Source organism: Pseudophryne corroboree, chromosome 1, assembly GCF_028390025.1.
Source record: "Pseudophryne corroboree isolate aPseCor3 chromosome 1, aPseCor3.hap2, whole genome shotgun sequence".
Lineage (NCBI taxonomy): Eukaryota > Metazoa > Chordata > Amphibia > Anura > Myobatrachidae > Pseudophryne > Pseudophryne corroboree.
The window spans coordinates 934,874,384-934,901,457 of record NC_086444.1 but is presented as its reverse complement, the minus strand read 5'-3'; the positions used below and the strand labels follow the sequence as shown (position 1 = coordinate 934,901,457).

Genomic DNA, 27,074 nt, shown 5'->3' with positions numbered 1-27,074 from the left:
GTGTCACGCAGGATGTCCCTTCCAAAAAACCCTCCCCAAACAGCACATGACGCAAAGAAAAAAAGAGGCGCAATGAGGTAGCTGTGTGAGTAAGATTAGCGACCCTAGTGGCCGACACAAACACCGGGCCCATCTAGGAGTGGCACTGCAGTGTCACGCAGGATGGCCCTTCCAAAAAACCCTCCCCAAACAGCACATGACGCAAAGAAAAAAAGAGGCGCAATGAGGTAGCTGACTGTGTGAGTAAGATAAGCGACCCTAGTGGCCGACACAAACACCGGGCCCATTTAGGAGTGGCACTGCAGTGTCACGCAGGATGTCCCTTCCAAAAAACCCTCCCCAAACAGCACATGACGCAAAGAAAAATAAAAGAAAAAAGAGGTGCAAGATGGAATTGTCCTTGGGCCCTCCCACCCACCCTTATGTTGTATAAACAAAACAGGACATGCACACTTTAACCAACCCATCATTTCAGTGACAGGGTCTGCCACACGACTGTGACTGATATGACGGGTTGGTTTGGACCCCCCCCCAAAAAGAAGCAATTAATCTCTCCTTGCACAAACTGGCTCTACAGAGGCAAGATGTCCACCTCATCATCATCCTCCGATATATCACCGTGTACATCCCCCTCACAGATTATCAATTCGTCCCCACTGGAATCCACCATCTCAGCTCCCTGTGTACTTTGTGGAGGCAATTGCTGCTGGTCAATGTCTCCGCGGAGGAATTGATTATAATTCATTTTAATGAACATCATCTTCTCCACATTTTCTGGATGTAACCTCGTACGCCGATTGCTGACAAGGTGAGCGGCGGCACTAAACACTCTTTCGGAGTACACACTTGTGGGAGGGCAACTTAGGTAGAATAAAGCCAGTTTGTGCAAGGGCCTCCAAATTGCCTCTTTTTCCTGCCAGTATAAGTATGGACTGTGTGACGTGCCTACTTGGATGCGGTCACTCATATAATCCTCCACCATTCTTTCAATGGGGAGAGAATCATATGCAGTGACAGTAGACGACATGTCCGTAATCGTTGTCAGGTCCTTCAGTCCGGACCAGATGTCAGCATCAGCAGTCGCTCCAGACTGCCCTGCATCACCGCCAGTGGGTGGGCTCGGAATTCTGAGCCTTTTCCTCGCACCCCCAGTTGCGGGAGAATGTGAAGGAGGAGATGTTGACAGGTCGCGTTCCGCTTGACTTGACAATTTTCTCACCAGCAGGTCTTTCAACCCCAGCAGACTTGTGTCTGCCGGAAAGAGAGATCCAAGGTAGGCTTTAAATCTAGGATCGAGCATGGTGGCCAAAATGTAGTGCTCTGATTTCAACAGATTGACCACCCGTGAATCCTTGTTAAGCGAATTAAGGGCTCCATCCACAAGTCCCACATGCCTAGCGGAATCGCTCCGTGTTAGCTCCTCCTTCAATGTCTCCAGCTTCTTCTGCAAAAGCCTGATGAGGGGAATGACCTGACTCAGGCTGGCAGTGTCTGAACTGACTTCACGTGTGGCAAGTTCAAAGGGCAGCAGAACCTTGCACAACGTTGAAATCATTCTCCACTGCGCTTGAGACAGGTGCATTCCACCTCCTATATCGTGCTCAATTGTATAGGCTTGAATGGCCTTTTGCTGCTCCTCCAACCTCTGAAGCATATAGAGGGTTGAATTCCACCTCGTTACCACTTCTTGCTTCAGATGATGGCAGGGCAGGTTCAGTAGTTTTTGGTGGTGCTCCAGTCTTCTATACGTGGTGCCTGTACGCCGAAAGTGTCCCGCAATTCTTCTGGCCACCGACAGCATCTCTTGCACGCCCCTGTCGTTTTTTAAATAATTCTGCACCACCAAATTCAAGGTATGTGCAAAACATGGGACGTGCTGGAATTTGCCCATATTTAATGCACACACAATATTGCTGGCGTTGTCCGATGCCACAAATCCACAGGAGAGTCCAATTGGGGTAAGCCATTCCGCGATGATCTTCCTCAGTTGCCGTAAGAGGTTTTCAGCTGTGTGCGTATTCTGGAAACCGGTGATACAAAGCGTAGCCTGCCTAGGAAAGAGTTGGCGTTTGCGAGATGCTGCTACTGGTGCCGCCGCTGCTGTTCTTGCGGCGGGAGTCCATACATCTACCCAGTGGGCTGTCACAGTCATATAGTCCTGACCCTGCCCTGCTCCACTTGTCCACATGTCCGTGGTTAAGTGGACATTGGGTACAGCTGCATTTTTTAGGACACTGGTGACTCTTTTTCTGAGGTCTGTGTACATTTTCGGTATCGCCTGCCTAGAGAAATGGAACCTAGATGGTATTTGGTACCGGGGACACAGTACCTCCAACAAGTCTCTAGTTGGCTCTGCAGTAATGATGGATACCGGAACCACGTTTCTCACCACCCAGGATGCCAAGGCCTCAGTTATCCGCTTTGCAGTAGGATGACTGCTGTGATATTTCATCTTCCTCGCAAAGGACTGTTGGACAGTCAATTGCTTACTGGAAGTAGTACAAGTGGTCTTACGACTTCCCCTCTGGGATGACCATCGACTCCCAGCAGCAACAACAGCAGCGCCAGCAGCAGTAGGCGTTACACGCAAGGATGCATCGGAGGAATACCAGGCAGGAGAGGAATCATCAGAATTGCCAGTGACATGGCCTGCAGGACTATTGGCATTCCTGGGGAAGGAGGAAATTGACACTGAGGGAGTTGGTGGGGTGGTTTGCGTGAGCTTGGTTACAAGAGGAAGGGATTTACTGGTCAGTGGACTGCTTCCGCTGTCACCCAAAGTTTTTGAACTTGTCACTGACTTATTATGAATGCGCTGCAGGTGACGTATAAGGGAGGATGTTCCGAGGTGGTTAACGTCCTTACCCCTACTTATTACAGCTTGACAAAGGGAACACACGGCTTGACACCTGTTGTCCGCATTTCTGTTGAAATAGTTCCACACCGAAGAGCTGATTTTTTTGGTATTTTCACCAGGCATGTCAATGGCCATATTCCTCCCACGGACAACAGGTGTCTCCCCGGGTGCCTGACTTAAACAAACCACCTCACCATCAGAATCCTCCTGGTCAATTTCCTCCCCAGCGCCAGCAACACCCATATCCTCCTCATCCTGGTGTACTTCAACACTGACATCTTCAATCTGACTATCAGGAACTGGACTGCGGGTGCTCCTTCCAGCACTTGCAGGGGGCGTGCAAATGGTGGAAGGCGCATGCTCTTCACGTCCAGTGTTGGGAAGGTCAGGCATCGCAACCGACACAATTGGACTCTCCTTGTGGATTTGGGATTTCGAAGAACGCACAGTTCTTTGCGGTGCTACTGGTTTTGCCAGCTTGAGTCTTTTCATTTTTCTAGCGAGAGGCTGAGTGCCTCCATCCTCATGTAAAGCTGAACCACTAGCCATGAACATAGGCCAGGGCCTCAGCCGTTCCTTGCCACTCCGTGTGGTAAATGGCATATTGGCAAGTTTACGCTTCTCCTCCGACAATTTTATTTTAGGTTTTGGAGTCCTTTTTTTACTGATATTTGGTGTTTTGGATTTGACATGCTCTGTACTATGACATTGGGCATCGGCCTTGGCAGACGACGTTGCTGGCATTTCATCGTCTCGGCCATGACTAGTGGCAGCAGCTTCAGCACGAGGTGGAAGTGGATCTTGATCTTTCCCTAATTTTGGAACCTCAACATTTTTGTTCTCCATATTTTAATAGGCACAACTAAAAGGCACCTCAGGTAAACAATGGAGATGGATGGATACTAGTATACAATTATGGACGGACTGCCGAGTGCCGACACAGAGGTAGCTACAGCCGTGGACTACCGTACTGTACTGTGTCTGCTGCTAATATAGACTGGTTGATAAAGAGATGTAGTAGTATGTATGTATAAAGAAGAAAGAAAAAAAAACCACGGGTAGGTGGTATACAATTATGGACGGACTGCCGAGTGCCGACACAGAGGTAGCTACAGCCGTGAACTACCGTACTGTACTGTGTCTGCTGCTAATATAGACTGGTTGATAAAGAGATGTAGTAGTATGTATGTATAAAGAAGAAAGAAAAAAAAACCACGGGTAGGTGGTATACAATTATGGACGGACTGCCGAGTGCCGACACAGAGGTAGCTACAGCCGTGGACTACCGTACTGTACTGTGTCTGCTGCTAATATAGACTGGTTGATAAAGAGATGTAGTAGTATGTATGTATAAAGAAGAAAGAAAAAAAAACCACGGGTAGGTGGTATACAATTATGGACGGACTGCCGAGTGCCGACACAGAGGTAGCTACAGCCGTGAACTACCGTACTGTACTGTGTCTGCTGCTAATATAGACTGGTTGATAAAGAGATGTAGTAGTATGTATGTATAAAGAAGAAAGAAAAAAAAACAACGGGTAGGTGGTATACAATTATGGACGGACTGCCGAGTGCCGACACAGAGGTAGCTACAGCCGTGGACTACCGTACTGTACTGTGTCTGCTGCTAATATAGACTGGTTGATAAAGAGATGTAGTAGTATGTATGTATAAAGAAGAAAGAAAAAAAAAACCACGGGTAGGTGGTATACAATTATGGACGGACTGCCGAGTGCCGACACAGAGGTAGCTACAGCCGTGGACTACCGTACTGTACTGTGTCTGCTGCTAATATAGACTGGTTGATAAAGAGATGTAGTAGTATGTATGTATAAAGAAGAAAGAAAAAAAAACCACGGGTAGGTGGTATACAATTATGGACGGACTGCCGAGTGCCGACACAGAGGTAGCTACAGCCGTGGACTACCGTACTGTACTGTGTCTGCTGCTAATATAGACTGGTTGATAAAGAGATGTAGTAGTATGTATGTATAAAGAAGAAAGAAAAAAAAAACACGGGTAGGTGGTATACAATTATGGACGGACTGCCGAGTGCCGACACAGAGGTAGCTACAGCCGTGGACTACCGTACTGTACTGTGTCTGCTGCTAATATAGACTGGTTGATAAAGAGATGTAGTAGTATGTATGTATAAAGAAGAAAGAAAAAAAAACCTCGGGTAGGTGGTATACAATTATGGACGGACTGCCGAGTGCCGACACAGAGGTAGCTACAGCCGTGAACTACCGTACTGTACTGTGTCTGCTGCTAATATAGACTGGTTGATAAAGAGATGTAGTAGTATGTATGTATAAAGAAGAAAGAAAAAAAAACCACGGGTAGGTGGTATACAATTATGGATGGACTGCCGAGTGCCGACACAGAGGTAGCTACAGCCGTGAACTACCGTACTGTGTCTGCTGCGACTGGATGATAAATAATGATATAAAAAATATATATATATCACTACTGCAGCCGGACAGGTATATATTATATAATGACGGACCTGCTGGACACTGTCTGTCAGCAGAATGAGTTTTTTATAGAATAAAAAAAAAAACACCACACAAGTGAAGTCACACGACGAGTGTTTAACTTTTTCAGGCAATCACAATATAGTATACTACTAACTATACTGGTGGTCAGTGTGGTCAGGTCACTGGTCAGTCACACTGGCAGTGGCACTCCTGCAGCAAAAGTGTGCACTGTTTAATTTTAATATAATATGTACTCCTGGCTCCTGCTATAACCTATAACTGGCACTGCAGTGCTCCCCAGTCTCCCCCACAATTATAAGCTGTGTGAGCTGAGCACAGTCAGATATATATACATAGATGATGCAGCACACTGGGCTGAGCAGTGCACACAGATATGGTATGTGACTGAGTCACTGTGTGTATCGTTTTTTTCAGGCAGAGAACGGATATATTAAATAAAACAAAACTGCACTGTCTGGTGGTCACTGTGGTCAGTCACTAGTAAACTCTGCACTCTCTACACTTCTACAGTACTCCTAAGCTCCAGTAAATCAGGTCAATCTCTCTCTCTATGGGGTAAATTTACTAAGCTCCCGATTTTGACCGAGATGCCGTTTTTTCATCAAAGTGTCATCTCGGTAATTTACTAAACACTAATCACGGCAGAGATGAGGGCATTCGTAATTTTTTGCAAGTCCAAGTAAAAAATTACGAATGAATACACCATCGGTCAAAACGCGGCTGTTTAAGTATGAATCTCGGTCATTTACTAAGAAGTGCAAAGCAAAAAACAAACAAACACTGCCGTGAAAAATTACAACTCGTAAAAAAGTGCTAAAAAAAAACAGACCTACTTTTTTTTTCCGTGATTGGATAGGCATGCAGGGATCCATGAGATCCGTGCATGTATATCAGTGGGAAGGGGTGGGAAAGTTGTTATTTTATTAAAAAAAATTGCGTGGGGTCCCCCCTCCTAAGCATAACCAGCCTCGGGCTCTTTGAGCCGATCCTGGTTGCAGAAATATGGGGGAAAAATTGACAGGGGTTCCCCCATATTTAAGCAACCAGCATCGGGCTCTGCGCCTGGTCCTGGTCCCAAAAATACGGGGGACAAAAAGAGTAGGGGTCCCCCGTATTTTTAAAACCAGCACCGGGCTCCACTAGCTGGACAGATAATGCCACAGCCGGGGGTCACTTTTATATAGTGCCCTGCGGCCGTGGCATCAAAAATCCAACTAGTCACTCCTGGCCGGGGTACCCTGGGGGAGTGGGGACCCCTTCAATCAAGGGGTCCCCCCCCCCCAGCCACCCAAGGGCCAGGGGTGAAGCCCGAGGCTGTCCCCCCCCCATCCAATGGGCTGCGGATGGGGAGGCTGATAGCCTTTGTTGTAAAAGAAAAGATATTGTTTTTAGTAGCAGTACTACAAGTCCCAGCAAGCCTCCCCCGCATGCTGGTACTTGGAGAACCACAAGTACCAGCATGCGACGGAAAAACGGGCCCGCTGGTACCTGTAGTACTACTACTAAAAAAATACCCAAAAAAAGACAAGACACACACACCGTGAAAGTATAATTTTATTACATACATACACACATACATACATACTTACCTTAAGTTCCCACGCAGGTCGGTCCTCTTCTCCAGTAGAATCCAAGGGGTACCTGTTGAAGAAATTATACTCACGAGATCCAGGGGTCCAGGCTCCTCGGGAAATCCAGGGGTAATCCACGTACTTGCATAAAATAAGAAAACGGAAAGCCGAGCCACGAACTGAAAGGGGCCCCATGTTTTCACATGGGACTCCTTTCCACGAATGCCAGAAACCCACTCTGACTGATGTCTAAGTGGGTTTCTTCAGCCAATCAGGGAGTGCCACGTTGTAGCACTCTCCTGATCGGCTGTGTGCTCCTGTCCTCACTGACAGGCAGCACACGGCAGTGTTACAATGTAGCGCCTATGCGCTACATTGTAACCAATGCTGGGAACTTTCTGCTCAGCGGTGACGTCACTTTAGGTCAACCGCAGGGCAGAAAGTTCCCATCATTGGTTACAATGTAGCGCATAGGCGCTACATTGTAACACTGCCGTGTGCTGCCTGTCAGTGAGGACAGGAGCACACAGCCGATCAGGAGAGTGCTACAACGTGGCACTCCCTGATTGGCTGAAGAAACCCACTTAGACATCAGTCAGAGTGGGTTTCTGGCATTCGTGGAAAGGAGTCCCATGTGAAAACATGGGGCCCCTTTCAGTTCGTGGCTCGGCTTTCCGTTTTCTTATTTTATGCAAGTACGTGGATTACCCCTGGATTTCCCGAGGAGCCTGGACCCCTGGATCTCGTGAGTATAATTTCTTCAACAGGTACCCCTTGGATTCTACTGGAGAAGAGGACCGACCTGCGTGGGAACTTAAGGTAAGTATGTATGTATGTGTGTATGTATGTAATAAAATTATACTTTCACGGTGTGTGTGTCTTGTCTTTTTTTGGGTATTTTTTTAGTAGTAGTACTACAGGTACCAGCGGGCCCGTTTTTCCGTCGCATGCTGGTACTTGTGGTTCTCCAAGTACCAGCATGCGGGGGAGGCTTGCTGGGACTTGTAGTACTGCTACTAAAAACAATATCTTTTCTTTTACAACAAAGGCTATCAGCCTCCCCATCCGCAGCCCATTGGATGGGGGGGGACAGCCTCGGGCTTCACCCCTGGCCCTTGGGTGGCTGGGGGGGGGGGGACCCCTTGATTGAAGGGGTCCCCACTCCCCCAGGGTACCCCGGCCAGGAGTGACTAGTTGGATTTTTGATGCCACGGCCGCAGGGCACTATATAAAAGTGACCCCCGGCTGTGGCATTATCTGTCCAGCTAGTGGAGCCCGGTGCTGGTTTTAAAAATACGGGGGACCCCTACTCTTTTTGTCCCCCGTATTTTTGGGACCAGGACCAGGCGCAGAGCCCGATGCTGGTTGCTTAAATATGGGGGAACCCCTGTCATTTTTTTACCCATATTTTTGCAACCAGGATCGGCTCAAAGAGCCCGAGGCTGGTTATGCTTAGGAGGGGGGACCCCACGCATTTTTTTTAATTATTTTACAGTGTTTAATTAAAAAAAACAAAAAAAAAAAACCCAGCACGGATCACACAGATCCGGCCGAGATTGATTGTAAAAAAAGTCGGCAGTGTTTTGCTAATCACTGCCGTAAAAATAGAAAAAAAACCACGAATGACATCGACATCGGAACAAAAGAAAAACCCGAATACGACAGCTTAGTAAATTAGTCGTAATCAATTCAAAAAGTTGCAGTTTTACACTTTCGATGTCATTCGTGATTGAACTTTGACCTGAATCTGGAAAATACGAATCTTAGTAAATTTACCCCTCTCTCTCTCTTCTAATCTAAATGGAGAGGACGCCAGCCACGTCCTCTCCCTATCAATCTCAATGCACGTGTGAAAATGGCGGCGACACGCGGCTCCTTATATAGAATCCGAGTCTCGCGAGAATCCGACAGCGTCATGATGACGTTCGGGCGCGCTCGGGTTAACCGAGCAAGGCGGGAGGATCCGAGTCTGCTCGGACCCGTGAAAAAAACCATGAAGTTCGGGCGGGTTCGGATTCAGAGAAACCGAACCCGCTCATCTCTACTTTCCTCTTAATTTATGATTGCTGGCATCTGTTTTGAGCAGGATAATGGATGAGAAAGGTGTTTCAGCACAGGTTATGGCAATCTTAAATTAAGAGTGAAGCCCAGGAGCAGAGACTCCTGGAAAGGGTCATGTTGGGAGGTATGCCAAGCTCTTCAATGGGGTTAAGTATGATTTACCGACGGACACAATACCGACGGTCATAATCCCGACAGCCATTGACTATGGTCAAAATACCGACATTCATTATACCGACATGATTAGCATGCTGACATAGTCAGAATACCGATATTTGAAATGCCGACATGTCAAAATACTGACATGAGTTTTTCTGTTTTTTGTGTCAATGTCAACATAAGTCGACATGGACACCGTCTAAGTGTACCGCGCTACCACGTCCCCTTGCATAGCTCGCTATTCCCCCTCCAGATCCACTGGGATGGTAAAGCATGAACAAGTCTGTTTTGGGGTAAAAATGAATGAAAAATGCATGTCGGCATTTCAAATGTTGGTATTCTGACTATGTCGGCATTTTGAACATGTCGGCATAAAGAATGACGGTATTTTGGCCGTGTTGGTATTTTGACTGTCGGGATTATGACCGTCCGTATTGTGTCCGTCGGTAAATCAACTGCTACCCCTTCAATGAAATCACTCACTGTAGACTAAACATTTCATACTGCAATCAGTGGCGTAACTACTGCCCCCGCAGTCCTCGCGGTGGCTTGGGGGCGAGGGGCTGCGGGGGCGCCACTGATTTACAGCAGACTGACATGCGGACGAGCGTCCGCATGTCAGTCTGCAGTCTCCTTCCCTCCGCCGCTTGTTGGAGGGACACGGAGGGCACAGCGTGTGCCTCTCCTGTGTCCCTCCTGCATCATCTCCGGCGGCCGCGGGTCTAATAGGGGGAAGTGCCGTCCGTGAGCTCTAATTGGCTCACGAACCGGCACTTCCCCCTATTAGACCCGCGGCCGCCGGAGATGATGCAGCAGGAGGGACACAGGAGAGACGAGCTGTGCCCTCCGTGTCCCTCCAAAAAGCGACGGCGGAGGGTGTGTGTGTGTAAATATCTGGCACTGGGGGCATATATGGCACGGGGGGGGGGGAGGGAGGAATATCTGGCACTGGGGCATTTCTGGCACTGGGGGGAATATCTGGCACTGGGGGCATATCTGGCACTGGGGGGGGGGGATATCTGGCACTGGGGCATATATGGCACTGGGGGGGAATATCTGGCACTGGGGGCATATATGGCACTGGGGGGGGGGGATATCTGGCACTAGGGGCATATATGGCACGGGGGGCATATATGGCACTGGGGGGAATATCTGGCACTGGGGGCATATATGGCATTGGGGGGGGATATCTGGCACTGGGGCATATATGGCACTGGGGGGAATATCTGGCACTGGGGGGGGGATATCTGGCACTGGGGCATATATGGCACTGGGGCATATATGGCACTGGGGGGAATATCTGGCACTGGGGGGGATATCTGGCACTGGGGCATATATGGAACTGGGGGGGAATATCTGGCACTGGGGGCATATATGGCACTGGGGGGGAATATCTGGCACTGGGGGCATATATGGCACTGGGGGGATATCTGGCACTGGGTGCATATATGGCACGGGGGGAATATCTGGCACTGGGGGGGAATATCTGGCACTGGGGGGGAATATCTGGCACTGGGGGCATATATGGCACGGGGGGAATATCTGGCACTGGGGGGGAATATCTGGCACTGGGGGGGAATATCTGGCACTGGGGGCATATATGGCACGGGGGGAATATCTGGCACTGGGGGGGAATATCTGGCACTGGGGGCGAATATATGGCACTGGGGGCATATGTGGCACTGGGGGGGTATATGTGTACCTGGCACATGGGGACGACGACTATATTTGGCACTGGGGCATGTAAGTACCTGGCACCGTGGGGAAATATCTGGCACTGGGGACATATGTGGCACTGGGAGCACAGCCCTAGCAACAAGGACTACCTCCTAGCAACGAGCATGACACCCAGTGCATGAAACACCTGGCAACGAGCATGACACCCAGTGCATGAAACACCTGGCAACGAGCATGACACCCAGTGCATGAAACCCCTGGCAACGAGCATGACACTCTGAGCATGAAAACCCCTGGCACCGTGCATGGAACCAAGAGCATGAAACCCCTGGCAACGAGCATGACACCCAGTGCATGAAACCCCTGACAACGAGCAGGTAATTGAAAAGTAATTAGAAGCCTTACTGTAGGACTTAATGTGTAATGGGCATTACGGTGTGTGGCATAATGTATCACGGACATTGCGGTGTGTGTCATAATGTGTCACAGGCATTACGGTGTATGGTATACTATATCGCGGGCATTGTGATATGTGGTATAATGTCTCAGGGTCATTGCAGTGTGTGGCATAATGTATCACGGACATTGCGGTGTGTGTCATAGTGAGTCATGCATTACGGTGTGTGGTATACTATATCACGGGCATTGTGGTATGTGGTATAATGTCTCAGGGTCATTGCAGTGTGGCATAATACATAACGGGCATTGCAATGTGTGGCATAGGGTATAACGGGCAGGGCATTGCGGTATGTGTCACAGGCATTACGGTGTATGGTATACTATATCACGGGCATTGTGGTATAATGTCTCAAGGTCATTGCAGTGTGTGGCATAATGTGTCACAGGCATTGTATGTGCTATAATGTATCGGGCATTGCAGTGTGTGGCATAATGTATCACGGACATTGCGGTGTGTGTCATAATGTGTCACAGACATTGTATGTGCTATAATGTATCAGGGGCATTGCAGTGTGTAGCATAATGTATAACGGGCATTGCGATTCCTGTCATAATGTGTCACAGGCATTACGGTGTGTGGCATAATGTGTCACAGACATTACGGTGTGTGGCATAATGTGTCGGGGGCATTACAGTGTGTGCATATTGTGTCGTGCATTATTGTGTGCGGCATAATGTCTAAGGGCCATTGCAGTATGTGGCATAATGTATACTGGGCATTACTATAAGGAGGAAAAATTACAAATAATGTAAGGGGCATGAATCAGGATTATTTTTCTTTCCTGTGGTGGCCAACGTATGGGCGTGCAGGTTGCAAAACTGGGGTATAAGGTAGTTTTTTCCTGCAATGCCACGCCCCTTTATGCGAAACCATGCCCACTCCACCAAAACCAAGCCCCTTTTTTGGCGCGCACGCCTTAGGCGCGTGCATATTTATCCCTTTCTTGCTCCCAATTATGGAGCATGAAGGGGGGGGGGGGGGGGGGGGCGCCGAAGAGTTTTTTGGCTTGGGGGAGAAAAAATAAGAATTTACTTACCGATAATTCTATTTCTCGGAGTCCGTAGTGGATGCTGGGGTTCCTGAAAGGACCATGGGGAATAGCGGCTCCGCAGGAGACAGGGCACAAAAGTAAAGCTTTCCGATCAGGTGGTGTGCACTGGCTCCTCCCCCTATGACCCTCCTCCAAGCCAGTTAGGTACTGTGCCCGGACGAGCGTACACAATAAGGGAGGAATTTTGAATCCCGGGTAAGACTCATACCAGCCACACCAATCACACCGTACAACTTGTGATCTAAACCCAGTTAACAGTATGATAACAGCGGAGCCTCTGAAAAGATGGCTCACAACAATAATAACCCGATTTTTGTAACTATGTACAAGTATTGCAGATAATCCGCACTTGGGATGGGCGCCCAGCATCCACTACGGACTCCGAGAAATAGAATTATCGGTAAGTAAATTCTTATTTTCTCTATCGTCCTAGTGGATGCTGGGGTTCCTGAAAGGACCATGGGGATTATACCAAAGCTCCCAAACGGGCGGGAGAGTGCGGATGACTCTGCAGCACCGAATGAGAGAACTCCAGGTCCTCCTTAGCCAGGGTATCAAATTTGTAGAATTTAGCAAACGTGTTTGCCCCTGACCAAGTAGCTGCTCGGCAAAGTTGTAAAGCCGAGACCCCTCGGGCAGCCGCCCAAGATGAGCCCACCTTCCTTGTGGAATGGGCATTTACATATTTTGGCTGTGGCAGGCCTGCCACAGAATGTGCAAGCTGAATTGTATTACACATCCAACTAGCAATAGTCTGCTTAGAAGCCAGAGCACCCAGTTTGTTGGGTGCATACAGGATAACAGCAAGTCAGTTTTCCTGACTCCAGCTGTCCTGGAACATATTTTCAGGGCCCTGACAACATCTAGCAACTTGGAGTCCTCCAAGTCCCTAGTAGGTGCAAGGCACCACAATAAGCTGGTTCAGGTGAAACACTGACACCACCTTAGGGAGAGAACTGGGGACGAGTCCGCAGCTCTGCCCTGTCCGAATGGACAAACAGATATGGGCTTTTTTGAGAAAAAACCACCAATTTGACACTCGCCTGGTCCAGGCCAGGGCCAAGAGCATGGTCACTTTTCATGTGAGATGCTTCAAATCCACAGATTTAACTGGTTTTAAACCAATGTGATTTGAGGAATCCCAGAACTACGTTGAGATCCCACAGTGCCACTGGAGGCACAAAAGGGGGTTGTATATGCAATACTCCCTTGACAAACTTCTGGACTTCAGGAACTGAAGCCAATTCTTTCTGGAAGAAAATCGACAGGGCCGAAATTTGAACCTTAATGGACCCCAATTTGAGGCCCATAGACACTCCTGTTTGCAGGAAATGCAGGAAACGACCGAGTTGAAATTTCTTTGTGGGGCCTTCCTGGCCTCACACCACGCAACATATTTTCGCCACATGTGGTGATAATGTTGTGCGGTCACCTCCTTTCTGGCTTTGACCAGGGTAGGAATGACTCTTCCGGAATGCCTTTTTCCCTTAGGATCCGGCTTTCCACCGCCATGCCGACAAACGCAGCTGCGGTAAGTCTTGGAACAGACATGGTACTTGCTGAAGCAAGTCCCTTCCTAGCGGCAGAGGCCATAAGACCTCTGTAAGCATCTCTTGAAGTTCCGGGTACCAAGTCCTTCTTGGCCAATCCGGAGCCATGAGTATAGTTCTTACTCCTCTACGTCTTATAATTCTCAGCACCTTAGGTATGAGAAGCAGAGGAGGGAACACATACACCGACTGGTACACCCACGGTGTTACCAGAACGTCCACAGCTATTGCCTGAGGGTCTCTTGACCTGGCGCAATACCTGTCCCGTTTTTTGTTCAGACGGGACGCCATCATGTCCACCTTTGGTATTTCCCAACGGTTTACAATCATGTGGAAAAAACTTCCCGATGAAGTTTCCACTCTCCCGGGTGGAGGTCGTGCCTGCTGAGGAAGTCTGCTTCCCAGTTTCCATTCCCGGGATGAAACACTGCTGACAGTGCTATCACATGATTTTCCGCCCAGCGAAAAGTCCTTGCAGTTTTTGCCATTGCCCTCCTGCTTCTTGTGTCGCCCTGTCTGTTTACGTGGGCGACTGCCGTGATGTTTTTCCCACTGGATCAATACCGGCTGACCTTGAAGCAGAGGTCTTGCTAAGCTTAGAGCATTATAAATTTACCCTTAGCTCCAGTATATTTATGTGGAGAAAAGTCTCCAGACTTGATCACACTCCCTGGAAATTTTTTCCTTGTGTGACTGCTCCCCAGCCTCTCGGGCTGGGCTCCGTGGTCACCAGCATCCAATCCTGAATGCCGAATCTGCGGCCCTCTAGAAGATGAGCACTCTATAACCACCACAGGAGAGACACCCTTGTCCTTGGATATAGGGTTATCCGCTGATGCATCTGAAGATGCGATCCGGACCATTTGTCCAGCAGATCCCACTGAAAAGTTCTTGCGTGAAATCTGCCGAATGGAATTGCTTCGTAGGAAGCCACCATTTTTACCAGGACCCTTGTGCAATGATGCACTGTTTTTAGGAGGTTCCTGACTAGCTCGGATAACTCCCTGGCTTTCTCTTCCGGGAGAAACACCTTTTTCTGGACTGTGTCCAGAATCATCCCTAGGCACAGCAGACGTGTCGTCGGGATCAGCTGCGATTTTGGAATATTTAGAATCCACCCGTGCTGTTGTAGCAGTATCCGAGATAGTGCTACTCCGACCTCCAACTGTTCCCTGGACTATGCCCTTATCAGGAGATCGTCCAAGTAAGGGATAATTAAGACGCCTTTTCTTCGAAGAAGAATCATCATTTCGGCCATTACCTTGGTAAAGACCCGGGGTGCCGTGGACAATCCAAACGGCAGCGTCTGAAACTGATAGTGACAGTTCTGCACCACGAACCTGAGGTACCCTTAGTGAGAAGGGCAAATTTGGGACATAGAGGTAAGCATCCCTGATGTCCCGGGACACTATATAGTCCCCTTCTTCCTGGTTCGTTATCACTGCTCTGAGTGACTCCATCTTGATTTGAACCTTTGTAAGTGTTCAAAATTTTTTTTAGAATAAGTCTCACCTAGCCTTCTGGCTTCAGTACCACAATATAGTGTGGAATAATACCCCTTTTCTTGTAGTAGGAGGGGTAATTTAATTATCACCTGCTGGGAATACAGCTTGTGAATTTTTTCCCATACTGCCTCCTTGTCGGAGGGAGACCTTGGTAAAGCAGACTTCAGGAGCCTGTGAAGGGGAAACGTCTCGACATTCCAATCTGTACCCCTGGGATACTACTTGTAGGATCCAGGGGTCCTGTACGGTCTCAGCGCCATGCTGAGAACTTGTCAGAAGCGGTGGAACGCTTCTGTTCCTGGGAATGGGCTGCCTGCTGCAGTCTTCTTCCCTTTCCTCTATCCCTGGGCAGATATGATCTTATAGGGACGAAAGGACTGAGGCTGAAAAGACGGTGTCTTTTTCTGCAGAGATGTGACTTAGGGTAAAAACGGCGGATTTTCCAGCAGTTGCCGTGGCCACCAGGTCCGATGGACCGACCCCAAATAACTCCTCTTCCTTTATACGGCAATACACCTTTGTGCCGTTTGGAATCTGCATCACCTGACCACTGTCGTGTCCATAACATCTTCTGGCAGATATGGACATCGCATTTACTCTTGATGCCAGAGTGCAAATATCCCTCTGTGCATCTCGCATATATAGAAATGCATCCTTTAAATGCTCTATAGTCAATAAAATACTGTCCCTGTCAAGGGTATCAATATTTTTAGTCAGGGAATCCGACCAAGCCACCCCAGCTCTGCACATCCAGGCTGAGGCGATCGCTGGTCGCAGTATAACACCAGTATGTGTGTATATACTTTTTATGATATTTTCCAGCCTCCTGTCAGCTGGTCCTTGAGGACGGCCCTATCTATAGACGGTACCGCCACTTGTTTTGATAAGCGTGTGAGCGCCTTATCCACCCTAAGGGGTGTTTCCCAACGCGCCCTAACTTCTGGTGGGAAAGGGTATACCGCCCATAATTTTCTATCGGGGGGAACCCACGCATCATCACACACTTTATTTAATTTATCTGATTCAGGAAAAACTACGGTAGTTTTTTCACATCCCACATAATACCCTCTTTTGTGGTACTTGTAGTATCAGAAATATGTAACACCTCCTTCATTGCCTTTAACGTGTGGCCCTAATAAGGAATACGTTTGTTTATTCACCGTCGACACTGGATTCAGTGTCCCTGTCTGTGTCTGTGTCGACCGACTAAAGTAAACGGGCGTTTTAAAACCCCTGACGGTGTTTTTGAGACGTCTGGACCGGTACTAATTGTTTGTCGGCCGTCTCATGTCGTCAACCGACCTTGCAGCGTGTTGACATTATCACGTAATTCCCTAAATAAGCCATCCATTCCGGTGTCGACTCCCTAGAGAGTGACATCACCATTACAGGCAATTGCTCCGCCTCCTCACCAACATCGTCCTCATACATGTCGACACACACGTACCGACACACAGCACACACACAGGGAATGCTCTGATAGAGGACAGGACCCACTAGCCCTTTGGAGAGACAGAGGGAGAGTTTACCAGCACACACCAAAAACGCTATAATTATATAGGGACAACCTTATATAAGTGTTTTCCCTTATAGCATCTTTTTTATATATTTCTAACGCCAAATTAGTGCCCCCCCTCTCTGTTTTAACCCTGTTTCTGTAGTGCAGTGCAGGGGAGAGCCTGGGAGCCTTCCCTCCAGCCTTTCTGTGAGGGAAAATGGCGCTGTGTGCTGAGGAGATAGGCCCCGCCCCTTTTTCGGCGGCCTCGTCTCCCGCTCTTAACGGATTCTGGCAGGGGTTAAATATCTCCATATAGCCTCCGGAGGCTATATGTGAGGTATTTTTAGCCAAAATAGGTATTCATTTGCCTCCCAGGGCGCCCCCCTCCCAGCGCCCTGCACCCTCAGTGACTGCCGTGTGAAGTGTGCTGAGAGGAAAATGGCGCACAGCTGCAGTGCTGTGCGCTACCTTTAGAAGACTGAGGAGTCTTCTGCCGCCGATTCTGGACCTCTTCTTACTTCAGCATCTGCAAGGGGGCCGGCGGCAAGGCTCCGGTGACCATCCAGGCTGTACCTGTGATCGTCCCTCTGGAGCTGATGTCCAGTAGCCAAGAAGCCAATCCATCCTGCACGCAGGTGAGTTCACTTCTTCTCCCCTAAGTCCCTCGTTGCAGTGATCCTGTTGCCAGCAGGACTCACTGTAAAATAAAAAACCTAAGCTAAACTTTTCTAAGCAGCTCTTTAGGAGAGCCACCTAGATTGCACCCTTCTCGGCCGGGCACAAAAATCTAACTGGCTTGGAGGAGGGTCATAGGGGGAGGAGCCAGTGCACACCACCTGATCGGAAAGCTTTACTTTTGTGCCCTGTCTCCTGCGGAGCCGCTATTCCCCATGGTCCTTTCAGGAACCCCAGCATCCACTAGGACGATAGAGAAATTTCTAGTTACGCCACTGACTGCAATGTATTCAATGATAAATCCATGTACAAAAACAACGTGGCTACAGTAAGAAAAAAAGAGGGGAGGAGGGACCTGAATTGAACATGTATTTTCTCTGTGATTTCTTAGACGGCTTTCACATCATACGGTTCATCAGTTCTGATTAATCTAAAATTGGCAACACGCTGGAAAGCTGCATGTGGTATACAGGTGCTTTAATGAAATCCTGTGAGCAAGAAGTATACTTTGTGAACCTGCAACTTATATTCATCTACGCAGGTCAGTACAGCCAATCTCTAAATTCAACAAATGTAAAGAGATACTATTGGAATTGGTAAGCAGTCTAATTTAATCTTGTACTAGATGATAAAAAAGGTACAAAATATTCCATTGCAAAATAAACCCATGACCCTTTATGTAACACAGCTGCAGGTAATGACAACATAAACTGCGTTAAAGGGAACGACAACATAAATTGTATTGAAAAAAACAACATAAACCCCTCAATAGCGTCAATGTGCCATGGCATGGTTCCTGTATGGGCAGAGTTCTGCTGGAGTGATACAACTGCATCTTTAGGCTGACCATATTATCCCTTTAACCTGGGACACTCATGAATTACACAGGTTCTGTAGCTGGCTGACTACAAGCCTGCATTTCACCTGGTTTTAAGCAGCCACAGAACCTGTGTTAACTCATAAGTGTCCCAGGTTAAAGGGATAATATGGTCAGCCTACAAACTTTGCATCACTTTAATTGAATAAGTATAGTTTAGGTCAGGCCCGGCGCTACCCGCTCAGCGAAGGGATGCAGTGCAGGGAGGCGCTGGGACGGAGAGGCGCTCCCCCTGCTCTGCATTCCTTCCCTGCTGCGCCGTCCTGGCCCCCCTGCTGCTGCTGCTGCTGTGTCTGTCACTGTATGACTGTGACAGTCACTGGCAGCGGAGCCTGCAGCGTGAAAAGCCTCCTCCCTCCCCTCACCTCACCTGTGTGGCAGGCTGGCAGCGGCTGTGTACGGGACGGAAGGGGGCGGGGCTAAACGGGACGGAAGGGGGCGGAGCTAAACGGTCCAGAAGGGGGCGGAGCTACACGGACCAGGCTGCTGTACCGAGGGAGACTGGCTTAGGTAAGTAGAGGGTGAGAGAGAAGTGTGTGTTTGTATATATGGTGTGTGTGTGTGTGTGTGTGTGTGTGTGTATGGTGGGTGTGTGTGTGCATACGGTGTGTGTGTGTATATGGTGGGTGTGTATGTGTGTGTATATATGTGTGAATTGTGTGTGTGTGAGGTATGTCTGTGTACGCGCACTTTATGGATGGTAGTACTGGGGGGGCATTACGTATAATGACGCTATTACTGGGGGGGGGGGCATTACATGTAAGGACGCTACTACTGGGGGGGGGCATTTTGTGAAACAACGCTACTACTGGGGGGGCCATTACGTATAAGGACGATACTACTACTAGGGGGGAATTACGTATAAGGACGCTTCTACTACTGGGGGTGCACTACGTATAAGGACGCTACTACTACAGGGGGGCATTACGCGTAATGACGCTTCTACTACTGGGGGGGGGCATTACGTATAAGGACGATACTACTACTAGGGGGGAATTACGTATAAGGACGCTTCTACTACTGGGGGTGCACTACGTATAAGGACGCGTCTACTACTGGGGGCGCACTACATATAAGGATGCTACTACTACTGGGGGGGCATTATGTATAAGGATACTACTACTACTGGGGGGCATTATGTATAAGGATACTACTACTACTGGGGGGCATTATGTATAAGGATACTACTACTACTGGGGGGCATTATGTATAAGGATGCTACTACTACTGGGGGGCATTACATATGACGCTACAACTACGGGTGGGGCATTATGTATAAGAGGAATAAGATTGTGCTACATTGTGGCGTAATTTTAAATGGGGGTACTATTGTGTGGCCATGCCCCTTACTTGTGAGCCCACACCCCTTTTCCCGGCGCGAATATGGGAGGGCGCAAATTTATAGTTTGCAGGGGGGCGCCGAACACCCTAGCACCGGCCCTGGTTTAGGTGTAATAAGTGGTTTATACACTGCGACCTAACAATAGCATTTTCTTTTGTAAAGCTCTGAATGGACAGAATGGACACTTACTGCTCATGCTCTCGGTCAGAGGTTCCCATACATGGTCCCCAAGGCACTCTAATGGTCCAGGCGGGTCATTCAGAACTGATCGCTGCTGTGCATTTTCACACAGCGGGCGATCAAATCCGAACTGCGGATGCGTCTGAGCCGCAATGCGGAGGCGCATCGGGTGGCTACAACAAGCATTGGTGGTCAGCGACAGGATGGTGCGAAGGATCCATTCGCACGGGCGTTCGCAAGGTGATTGACAGGAAGAGGCCGTTTGTGGGTGGCAACTGACCGTTTTGAGGGAGTGTCTGGAAAACTGCAGGCGAGCTCAAGCGTTTTCAGGGGGGGGGGGGTGTCTGATGTCAGCTCCGGCCCGATCAGCAGGATTCAATCGCACTGGAAGAGTAAGTCCTGGGCTGCGCAGAGACCGCACAAACTGATTTTGAGCAGCGCTGCTACACATAGGAATGCACATTTGCACAGCAAAAATACACTCTCACTGTAGGCGACGACTATCTGATCGCAGGACAGCAAAAAACGCATCCCATCGATCAGATCTGAATTAGGCGCCCCAGGTTTTAAGTATATCGATGCTTGACCAGATTGTGGGGCCTATTTATCAACGAATGATAAAATGTGCTGCGTATGATAAATTGTGCTGCAGCCAGTCAGCTCCTAACTGTCTTAACTGTCAAGTTTTATCACTCACTATGAGTTTTATCACTCGCTTATACATAGACCCCTGTGTTCCCACTACAATTTCCATAGGTAATGATAATTTTGCTTTAAAACTCAATACCACTGTACCAGAGTCATAGACTACTTATACCCCTTTCACACATAGGGGTCTATTCATGAAGCAGTGAAAAAAGTGGAGAAGTGAGTCAGTGGAGAAGTTGCCCATGACAACAAATCAGCTGCTCTGTACAATTGTATAGTATGCAAATTATAAATGCTACTTTAATACTGATTGGTTGCCATAGGCAATTTCTCAACTGGCTCACTTCTCAACCCTTTTCACTACTTCATGAATAGACCCAAGAATGTGAAATTACCAGTTGAAGAAGTTCCCCCGGTAATTTGACAATTTAAGGTGCATACATTGGGTGTTTTTGCCTAGTGTGTATACAGAGCGATGATGTGAACATTGCTGGCAGGAAAATCGCTCAGTGCAAACACACTGAGCGATTTTCACCCGGTCCAGTGATGTTCATGGGGGTGAACCACTTTCCACACTAGGAGACTGTGGATAGTGGTTCACTCGGCCGGTAAAACAGGTCGATGGACGGCGGCAGCCAGTGATGATGCGGGAGTGCGCATCAGCGCTCACTGCTCAACGCCCGGCCATACACACTAGGGGGTTTTGAGTTCAAAGTAGCTCAAAACACCAAAAGTGAGCTACTTCGAGCTCAAAATCTACTAGTGTGTATGCACCTTAATACGGGTCCTTTTTCTGTGTGAAAGGGTCCACCCGGGTTGAAATTCCCGAGACCCGGGAATTTCAACCCGGGTTGACCCTTTCAGACAGATAAAATACCCGTGTTGATCCGCAAATTACCGGGTGGAAATTCTCGACCTGGTAAATTGCTTGTCTGTGTGAAAGGTGGGTCAGGCATGGTCGGGCAAAATGAACCGGTATTGAAATGCTGGGTAAAAGACGGGACTTTCAGACATTTCTATCTGAAAGTGGTATTTGGGGTGTATCCAGTTACAGGAGATAATACATTGGGCAATTTTTCCTGATGTTTCACCGTGTTTTTTTTACAAGCTATCCAATTTGGTCGCCTCTAAAAAAATACATTATCTCCTGAAAACACACAGATTCAATGAAACCTGTGTGTTTTCGTGAGAAACAGCCCAGTTTTTGGATGAAAACAGGGCTGTGTCCGGGGATTTGGTTTCGCCTTCCTGAAGGCAGGTGAAACAAAATCCCAGATAAGCCGCGTCTTTACGGGGCTAATTGGATAGCCTCCGGCTGGACAGTTAGCCGCAGTAATTAACCGTGGCTAATTGGATACCCCCCATAATATGAGGAAGGGGTTAATCTCCTAGGAATCATGTGGTGACTCCACCCCTTCCTTATTCCTGGTAATTTAATTGTGTTTGTTCGGTGCTGAAGGAAGAACCTACACCTGTGAAACTGCAGTATGTGATATGATGTAATCCTGCTATGTTATGATACTGTTGTGTTGTGATATTACTATGCTGATACTGTTATGTTATGATACTTCAATGCTGTTATACTACCATGCTGCAATACTACTACTAAGCTTATTGTAACACTGCCTTGTTACTGTACTTCTGTGACTATTAATAAGGTATCAGAATGTTTATTTATGATTGTGTCAAAACTCTACTTGAAACTGACTCACTGCAACATGGTGTTAGAAGTAGTATCAATTAAGGCTCTGTCCTTAGGGCCTAAACAGTCAAACTGGAAGCAGTTAGGCCGTAGCTCCTGGCACACATTAAACACCAATCAGATTGTTTACTGACACTCTTTGGAAGAGGGAAAGCCTTGAAGCCTGGAGTAGAAGTGGCAATTATTAACAGGCCAGTGGCTCCCATTAAATCTAAAATGATATTGAGTATTCATGATTAATATTCCTTTTTGTGACAATTTTTGAACATGTGGTCATTAGCCAGAAATTATTATTTATTACCAGGTATTTATATAGCGCACACATATTCTGCAGCACTTTACGGAGAACAGTTTGCCTCCATATGAATGGCCTAATGAAAAAACATAGCTGGGGGTGGGACTGTGGGACCACAATTATGCTATTCGGAGACAATCACATCATGAGTCCCTTTGACCTGTCTACTTTACCTAGAAAGCACTGGGAGGCAGGATACTTGTCCACTTTCCTGAGGGCTGGGAGTCTTTCTCCCAAATTTATGAGTCTCCCAGAAATCCTGTTTCCTTGGGCAAATTTTTAAAAAAGCATTAAATAAGGAAAATAAATATAAAAATGAGCTAAGAATTAGAAATAACAGATATAAAAATTCTTTGCTTTTGTGGATAATGAAAAAGCTGTATGGTTGACAAGGCTGATTTGGAGGGAAAGGGGCCCCAGGGCTACTGGTATCTTGCGGTAGGGTGCTTAATAGCTTTACATATTTTTTCTTCTTAAATCCCTAAGAGCTCTCTTTCTTCATAAGAATATGGGTTACAGTGGAGCAGAAAACCAGAGTACTTAGAATCCCCTCTGACTCACAGCAATCAGTGGCCTGACCCCCTACGGCGTAATGCCATAATTCGCAGATGTCATTTTGGCTTCTCCCTCTCCCATACAGTCATTGCATGACTGCATGAGGAGGTGGGGCCTAATGACCTGATTTACCTGGCCCTGCCCCGATATATAGGTCTGCTAAGAGGTTACCAGGACTGCAAGTGCTTCTTGTGGACCTCCTTGGGTGACTATGCTGACAGCCCCAAAAGTTGTGCACGCTGCTTTAGCAAGAGCAATTACTGCGCATGCAATACAGAAGGGCAAACTTGCTTATGTTTCCTGATGAACCCAATTGCCATTTGTTTACTTTTAGAATTTTTGGTAAATCTGTTCTTTATAAGTGGGTAGGCATCCGCATCCTCAAATGGAAACCCAAATACTGCAGTGGAAATAGATATTTATTTTTCTTACTGATACTGAATTAAGTCATAATGTAAAACACACCTTATAGATTTTTCAGTAAAAATATAAATTCTATAACTGAATAATTGCAGATCATATAATGCATGTACAGTCTTCAAGACATTTAGCACTTTACCTTGTTCAGAACTGACAAAAACATATATTTATACCCCTTACAGACAGAGAAAAGGACACGGTAATTTGCCGGGACAAGCTGGGTCATCTTGGGTCATTTTTCTGTGAGAAAGGGTCCACCTGGATCAAAATTGCAGGGGCTTTGACCCTTGTCTTGACCAGAATTGAAGTCCTGGCATTTTTTTCTCCAGGGCACACTTTCACATAGAGAAATGACCTGGGTTAAGCCGGCTTGCCCTGGCAAATTACAGGGTCCAAATGGTTGCCCCGGCATTTTAATCTCCACCAGTGTTCCAAAAGCCGAGAGAAACTAGGGTCCATGCCCCATCTTCTGTCTGAAAGTGGTATTAGTAAATTCTCTGGTAAGTCTCTATGTTGTAAACAGGTACGTTTTTTTTTTTTAATTGGTAAATAAGTATATTTGCTTCATATATTTAATGGAAGTATTAACTATGAATACACTTTAAAATGTAAAGATTGGAGGATTTTCTCACTTGTGGTATGTATCTAAATGGTTCTGTTAGGACTGTGGGGATATATCTAATAGTTTGCCGGAAAAATAAATGCTGTAATATAGACAAATGATAACTTTATTCTTTTACTTTTCATATGATTGATTGGTTGACCTGATACTTTTAAATGACTGGATATGATCCTTTTAAAAACAGATTTTCTGTTAAATTTACTGATATTTGTTAGCACAATAGGTTAGGTTTCCTTCAGAGAAATTTCATTTATAGTAATTGATGGAAGAACTTAGATTTATGTACCTTCATGCTTTATTGACCATTTGTCCTTTGCTTAGCATTTAAGTATTATAAAATGGACAGATTTGGGAAGCTGAGGTAGAGACCAGGAAGGAGGTGATTGGCTGGCAAATTAATAGGCAATGCGAATGCTGTTGTTGAGTTGATAAATGCATAAATAGAAGAAAGAGGGAAATGAAAAGCAGAATGCCGGGTGGCATGGTAAGAAATAGTAATTGAATAGAGGTAATGAGCAAGATGGAGGTTTTGTAGATGAAGTTATAATATAAGGTGCAGCACTGGAACATACCTGCTTTATTACACCAAAAATCAATACATTTATAATTGGAAAACATGATTTGAGATAAATCTTCTTATTTTGCGGTTATTAATCAAACTTTACAGCTAGAGAATGTGACTAACAAATGTATGACTCTAATGCCAACAGCAACCTTGTACTTTATACTGCGATGAGCTATATGCTACTCTGACATAAATATTCAGTTACCACTCCTTGCTGTCATGGCGAGAGGGATGTCTACTCCTCTTGTAATGGATTATCAGGAATGAAAGTCACTGGGATTTGAAAAGCCACAGCTCATCACAGATAGGGAAGAGGGAACAAATGGAAAGTAACTTGCAGCCAGCTCAAACATAGTGACCGACATTTCTATTTGTATGGAAATGAAAAAATGTTTGTACTGAGGACTCCTGCAGTTCTGAATGTCAAAAAATAAACATTGAGGGGATTTTATGTGCAGGGAAAATGTCTGGAACTGATAGCAAATAGAAATATAAACTTCTTACAGATACACATATCTGCGTTATCACCACTACATGATATTACCAGTGTATTCAGGAACGAATTGCATTGGCATCTCTTACTAAACAGGAATGCCTCTAATGACCCAGTGCCTTTTTTACAGGGACCATTTTATTATTATTATTATTATTATTATTATTAATATTATTATTGTCAGCAAAGTTCCAGTTTAGCACATTTTGCTCAAAATAAAGTTCATTTTAATATTTTCCTTGTTTAGTGGACTGGGATAAGGTTAAATGTGCATAGTGAAAGCTAATATGATACATTTTTTGTTGTACGTAATGAACAATACATTTGGATGGAGCATTGTGTACGGTTGATTTCCGTTTCATTGTGTAGCTTAGTGTTAATTGTTAGGAGCCCAGCAGTTTCATCGGCTACTTGTATAATTGCCATCACTTCAGCTGATTTATTTATTTATTAACCTTTACTTATGTTATTATATGTGCATATTCTGTTGCACATGATTGTAGGAATATTGACATGGAGACTTTTTTGAATGATGACAGCAGCCACCCAGACACTACCCTGTGGTGTAAAAGAGCAGGACCAACTGTAAATCTAGCATGTGCTTGGTTGCCAGCTGTCAGGACCTCACACAAGGAAGCATCACTAACCCATCAAGCACAAGAATGGCAAAACTTGTTTACTAAATCTTCTGGTAAGATTTGCCAGTTGCAGCACTTGTTATTTGCTGGACTGTAACTATCCTGACCAGGCCCCAATTTGTCTGCCTTTTTCTACAGCATCACACTCACTTCAGACCAAGTCAACTCGAGTCATCAGATTAGTTGTCATGATCAACTTCTCCACTGACTCACTTCTCCACTCTTTTCACTGCTTCATGAATAAACCCCACAGGGCCTATTTCTGAGTCACATACAGGTCCATATGTTGCCTGCATCTAGAGGGTTTTTAGCAAACTATAGATGCTCTGTAGAAAACATACACATTCCTATGTATCCCAGAGCGATTGTGAGCTGGACAGATCTTACCCATTTCTTCCCTCCATGAAATGAGTGTTTCTGACTGAGCATATTTACGGAATGGAGCCTCTTTGTGGTAGTGTCGTGGGCTTAGCCAGACTTACACCATATTCCGATTCCTATGAATGCCTAGGGGGTGCCTATTTCATATGGATATCTTGCATCCAGCATGAAGTAGGTGTGTGTCCCTCACATGAGTTTGGTGTAAGGGTCCCACGCATAAGGTAGGTATAAGTGTCTCTAACATGAGGTAGGTGTAAGTGTCCCTCACACCAGGTAGGTATAAGTATCACTCATATGAGGTACAGTAGGTGTAAGTCTTCCTCACATGAGGTAGCTGTAAGTGTTCCTCACATGAACTAGGTATAAGTGTCTCTCACATGAGGTAGGTGCAAGTGTCCCTCATATGAGATAGGTGTAAGTGTACCTCACATGAGGTTGCTGTAAGTGTTCCTCACATGAGGTAGCTGTAAGTCTCCTTCACATGAGGTAGATGTGTCTCTCACAAGTGATAGGTATAAGTGTCTCTCACATGAGGAAACTGTAAGTCTCCCTCACATGAGGTAGGTATAAGTGTCCCTCACATGAGGTAGGTAAGCGTAAGTGTCCCTCACATGAGGTAGGCGTAAGTGTCCCTCACATGAGCTAGGTGTAAGTGTCCCTCACATGAGGTATCTCTAAGTCTCCCTCACGTGAGGTAGGTGTAAGTGTCCCTGTCTGGACTAAGGGTGAGATAAATAAAAACATGGAGAGAGTTACGTAAAGTGGAAAGAGATAAAGTACCAAATATCTAAGTT

At 46.7% G+C, this 27,074-nt stretch overlaps 1 protein-coding gene across 1 annotated transcript in view; it reads right to left on the bottom strand.

The window, feature by feature from the left end:
- LOC134970339 (uncharacterized) overlaps positions 1-18,858 on the bottom strand; it is a 49,796-nt gene extending 30,938 nt beyond the window's left edge. Inside the window, exon 1 of the mRNA XM_063946382.1 lies at positions 18,810-18,858. The gene's annotated coding sequence lies outside the window, so the exon portion shown is untranslated. The remainder of the gene's footprint in view (positions 1-18,809) is intronic.
- Between the last annotated feature and the right edge of the window lie 8,216 nt (positions 18,859-27,074).